The sequence below is a fragment of the Heptranchias perlo genome, chromosome 11 (genome assembly GCF_035084215.1).
Source record: "Heptranchias perlo isolate sHepPer1 chromosome 11, sHepPer1.hap1, whole genome shotgun sequence".
Taxonomy (NCBI): Eukaryota; Metazoa; Chordata; class Chondrichthyes; order Hexanchiformes; family Hexanchidae; genus Heptranchias; species Heptranchias perlo.
In genome coordinates this window covers 7,482,699-7,488,339 of record NC_090335.1, presented here as the reverse complement: position 1 = coordinate 7,488,339, position 5,641 = coordinate 7,482,699, and the positions used below count along the sequence as shown (strand labels likewise).

At 51.5% G+C, this 5,641-nt stretch overlaps 2 non-coding genes across 2 annotated transcripts; both read right to left on the bottom strand.

Annotated features, from left to right (window-relative positions):
- Positions 1–1,104: 1,104 nt before the first annotated feature.
- On the bottom strand, positions 1,105–1,177 carry trnar-ccg (transfer RNA arginine (anticodon CCG)). The gene has a single exon. It is a non-coding gene; the product is annotated as a tRNA-Arg (tRNA).
- Positions 1,178–1,534: 357 nt separating this feature from the next.
- Positions 1,535–1,607, bottom strand: trnar-ccu (transfer RNA arginine (anticodon CCU)). Its single transcript has one exon. It is a non-coding gene; the product is annotated as a tRNA-Arg (tRNA).
- Positions 1,608–5,641: the final 4,034 nt, after the last annotated feature.

Genomic DNA, 5,641 nt, shown 5'->3' with positions numbered 1-5,641 from the left:
AAATGCAAGTTCTTTTAAAAGGCGTTTCCTCAAAGTCCTGTTTCTCGGACCAAGGTGGAGATTAATTTGTAGAAGAGTTAGTTATCCTATAATATAAATCAGGGTCCATGTGATCTCCTCGACTAGTTTTGATCACCAAAAGGGTCAGAGAGGAATTTTCCAGATTTTATTTCCCAAATTGTCCTTCATTTATAATCTGTTTTTTCACCTCTCCCAGGGGATTACACGGCTCTGGGTGGGTGGGGAGTATCTGTATCGAGATGCATCGGGCAGCACAACTTCATGGGACAGGCTAGATAGAGCAGTTGGTCTTTTCCTGTCTGTCACTTTCATTTGCTCGAGTGATTCCCAAACTCATTGCCTTCCCCATTAGGCCACTGGGGTCACAGCTCCTACCACAGCCTTTGTGCAATTGGTCATTGCTCTACGCTCTCATAACATTCTACCTGTTCTTGTCGCCACTCACATTGTTTTTATCAATAAATATATCTGCCAATTCCACACACTTCGGCAATGATTGGTAGCAGTTGTGAACACTTTTGATTTCCTAAAACAGTTCTGGCAAGTGTGGAAGAGAGTTCTGGTCCCTGAATGGTGGGTTGACATCCGGTGGGGTACTCGTGTCTGATGGGAGCAGAGTAACGACCCCCCCCATCATATCTATCTGGTGGTCCTGGTAAGGAGTTGCGAGTCAGGGTAACAACTGTTCATGTTAGAATGGACTCTGACACTGAAAAAACCCAGAGCATGACCGGCTGGATGGAAAGTGGTGCAAGAAATGGGTTTCCTCTTGTACTGTTAGGCATGGAAGAGGAGGAGAAGAAGAAGACAGTGTTCAGTAAAATGAGGAAAGGAGGTAAAGGGACATTATTTGCCTCGAAAATGCAGGTGACATTGTTCCGTGAGTATTGGGATGGCGCACAGCTTGGTAGAAGCATCGCATTGGTTTGTGCCACTGGAAAGCAAGTGACAGAGTGAGAAGGGTGTGGACAGCAACTCCCTGGATTGGTTGGTAAGTTAAAAGGAAAGCTCCCTGACTGTCACAGAATGGAGCAATGTTCAGAGAAGGTGTTTTGGCTTTTGCTTCAGAGCCAAAAACTACTTCACCCCAGATGGGACTTGAACCCACAATCCCTGGCTTCGGAGGCTAGTGCCTTATCCATTAGGCCACTGGGGCTGTCTGTAATAGATGCTTGGTGCTGGCAACTTGCCCCTTTGTCTCTATCAATTCACTTCAAATTTGATGCCTTTTTATGGGCCATCCCTTTCTTTTCACACACAATCACATTGTATCAGTTCCAAAGATCCCAGCAATGACGTGACAGGATCTGACTTGCTTTTGTGTGTCAGCAATTGGTGCAGTTGAGTGTTGGGCAAAATGTTGATTTTAAGTGACTTTGTCGATGTTTCCTTGCCCCTCCTGGGGAAAGTTTCATCAATTTACAGGACACCTCCTGTGATGGAGCTCTTCAAATTTCATGAATGAGAACAAAGAGCTGGTTTTCACAGAATGCAGTTAGTTTAAAATCAACCACACCCCAGATGGGACTTGAACCCACAATCCCTGGCTTAGGAGGCCAGTGCCTTATCCATTAGGCCACTGGGGCTGCACACTATTGGTGTTTGGTTCTTGTGACCTGCCTCTTTGTCTCTATGGATTCACTTCCAAACTTGAGGCCTTTTTATTCACAATCATATTGGGCTCGATGTTACCAGGGCTGCGGGCTCGCGGCGGGGGGGCTATCGGGCGCGTGGGTAACGCGCCCGGTGAAATCAGTCAGGTCCCCGCGCGATCGCAGCCCAATTGGATCCACTGACCTGGTCTTCCGGGTTCCCCACTGCTGATCTGCGCGTCGGGCGGGCTGCGCATGCGCAGTCAGATCTGTCAGCTGGAGGAGCTCTATTTAAAGGGGCAGTCCTCCACTGACAGATGCTGCAACAAACAGAAAAAATCACAGCATGGAGCAGTCCAGGGGGAAGGCTGCTCCCAGTTTAATGATGCCTCACTCCAGGTATCAATACATGGGGTGAGGAGGAGGGGGAGGACAGAGATCTTCCCCCCCGGCGGGCGGGAGGAAGCGGCCTGCCTCTGCCACCAGGAAGGCCTGGCTCGAGGTGGCAGAGGAGGTCACCAGCACCACCAACATATCACGCACCTGCATACAGTGCAGGAGGCGCTGCAATGACCTCAGTAGTTCAGCCAAAGTGAGTACACTTCCCCTTTCCCCTACACTCCGTCTGCCACATCACCGCCCCCACCCCACATCTCCTTCTGCACTGCCAACACTACTCTGTCACATCACCCCTCACACCCACTCAAACCTCATCCTCATCTTACCTGCACCTACTCACCTCGCCAGTACTCATCCCACCACTACCACGCAACCCAATCCTCATACAATCTCATGGCTCTATCTCATACTCACCCTCTAGTGCATCTCTTTCATGGTCAGCCTCACTCAACCTGCCACTACTTGTGCTGCAGCCACAGGGCATGCATCACATATGTGCAGTCGGCAGCGTATGGCAAACGTGTCGTGAGCATGAAGGGGATGCACAAGGGTGTTTGAGGGTTTGTCATGGTTGTTACTTATATTGAATTTCTGACCAACTCACATTACATATTATATTGGCACCACTACTGCCACGTCTTTGCGAATCTTGTCTGGTCTGTGCAATAATGCCCTTTCCTGAGGATCACTATGAAGACCCACAACTGATGCCACCCATTGTGTCACTGCAGAGTGGGTGTAGGTGTATTTGCAGGGCTCTTTTGTGCAGACGGCTGAGAGACGTCGGCGATGTCCCCGGTTGCACCCTGGAAGGATGCGGAGGAGAGGTTGTTGAGGGCAGTAGTGACTTTGACAGCGACAGGTAAGAAGATGGTGCTCGGGCCAGCCAGGAGTAGCTCGGCATGAAGGAGGCTGCAGATGTCCAAGACTACATGTCGAGCGACTCTGAGCCTCCGTGTGCACTGCTGCTCGGAGAGGTCCAGGAAGCTGAGCCTCGGCCTGTGGACCCTGTGGCGAGGGTAGTGCCCTCTGCGACACATCTCTCTCTGCGGTTGCCCTCCCTCCTGCTGTGCAGGTGGATGTGTCACAGCACTCTGTTGTGGAGCACCATGTGTCAGAGGTGGACGGCGTGGATGGCGAGGCTGGTGAGGCTGGCGATGCTGTTCGCCCTCCGAGGAGGTCATTACTGCAGCTACGGTGGCCCCCATCCGGAAGATGTACATCTGGGGGGGTCCGCAAGGTAGGTACATGTGACTGGACCCCGGGGTAAGCGTGCAAGTTGGTGACTTTGATTGTCAGGAGGAGGGTGGTGGAGGCCAAACTTTGTCCCAAGTGACAGAGTGGCCTCCTGCAATGGGTGAGGGTCTCACCCCCCCACCTGTCAAATGGACCTTTGCAGCTGCCACAGGCTGATGGCTGCAACAGGTCCATTTCAACTGGGAGTGTTTTCCCCATTGTGGGAAACAGTCCCAGTTTGCTCTAAAATCCCAACCCTCCTCACATAATCCCTTAATCAGGTCAGTTAATGACCTGAACAAGCGAAATAAATGTCTTCAAGTGGAATCCCGCTGGCTTTAATTGCCTGCGGGATTCCCACCAGCGGGGGCTGCGCGCGCACGCCGGCGCGTCAGCAGGGAACCCGGAAGTGCGTTGGTCCCAGGCGGGCTCCGGTCCCACTCCGGGATTTCCCGATTTTCGGGGGCCCCCCCGCCAGGACCGCTCCCGATCGCGGGTGCTAAAATGATGCCCATTGTGTCAATTCCAAAGATCCCAGCAATGATGTGACAGGATCTGATTTTCTCTTGTGTGTTGGACATTGGAGTATTTTGAATTGGAGCAATGTGATTTGCCCCATGGCTCTCGGACTAAATATGACGATTAGTGAAGAGGAGGGCCCCACGATTACAAATCGTCCGATCAAATTAAAATGAATACAACTAAAAATAAATTAACCAATGATCTGGTTCCTTTCGTTAGTGACACAGTTGCTGTCCTGCGTCGCCCACGAAGGCTTCAAGTGTATTGGTGGAGCCCACGCGATCCCTCTCCAAGGTCACCCGGGTGTGTTGAAGGCCGTGGAACAGCGGCCAGCAGTCAGAACAATCCTCCATGTGGATGCTTCCAGTGGATGGTGGTTTTAGCCTGGCCCAGGAACATCCCCACCAGGGGTTCATCTGATCCACTCACCCCCCGCCTCTCTCCCCCACCCTGTGCACTGGGTGCCCGAAGACAAGGACTTCAAGGTAACTGAAACTTGAGGCGCGGCCCCTTTAAATAGTGAAACAGGGGTTGCAGCCTCCGGTACTGTAAATAAACATAATGTATATCTTCATCCAACCCACAAAATGGACAAGTGGCCGGGTATCTGTGAAATGGCCGAGGAGAATGTTCATGCAACCCTCTCCACCCCAGGTCTCCAATGGAGCAGAGGAGGAACCCCAAATACAGGGCTTTCCTGAGGGGACACTCGCCTCTGCCGGCCAGCAGGATATTACCCGAGGGCATGTCGGGACGGAAGGCGAGGGAGAGTATGCAGCAGTGACCTATTCAGGAAATCCCTCAACTCTGAGCAGAATGGGCCCAAGGGAATCTCCGAGAGATGCCTCAATTTGGGAGGCCGAGTTTCCCGAGGGAGACTCCGGTGCCTCGCACCGATGAGCAGCTCCGTCCGAATATGGGTGAAATTCACCGGAATCGCTCCATATGGCTGAGCCTCCTCGACACACTCAACTGAGTCAGGGTCAATTGTGGATTTTAGCCCCTGGATGGCTTTGGCTACAGGCCAGATGTAATTGTCAGCTCATCGGCTGCTGAAATCCTCATCCATGGCCTCGTCACGTCAAATCTTGATTATTCCAATGCTTTCCTGGCCGGCTTCCCATCTTCCACCCTCCATAAACTTAAGCTCATCCAAAACTCTGCTGACCGTATCCAAACTCACACCAAGTCCCGTTCTCCCATCACCCTCTGCACACTGACCTACATTGGCTCCCGATCTGGCAACACCTCGATTTTAAAATTCTCATCCTTGTGTACAAATCCCTCCATGACCTCGCCCCTCCCTATCTCTGTAACCTGTAACCTCCTACCACCCTCTGAGATCTCTGTGCTCCTCCAATCCCTGCCTCTTTCACATCCCCGATTTTAATCACTCCACCGTTGGCGGCTGTGCCTTCAGCTGCCTCGGCCCCAAGCTCTGGAATTCCCACCCTAAACCTCTCTGCCTCTCCACCTCTCTCTCCTCCTTTAAGACGCTCTGAAGGGATTCGCAAAATTTCACATGTTCCCCCCACCCCGAAGATTTATTGGAGTTATTAAAGAAACCCTGGTGTGACTGTTTTAAAAAATCCAAGGTCTCTCAAAATGGCTGCAGTCAGACACATGGCCGAGGACCGGCAGATTTGAAATTGCATTCTCAACAACTTGGCAGGCTTCGTGTCTCAGACAGGTTTCTTTAAACAATGCAGCTGCATTCTAGCCCTGAGGCAAGCTATCAACATGGCCGGCCAACACATCAAAATTCGAGCAGGAAGTGATCGCAGGACAAAAGGTGAACCATCAAGGTACATTCGGAACAATGGTAAAGCAGTTAGCGAACAGATCGATACAGGAAATGGCCATTATGTAAA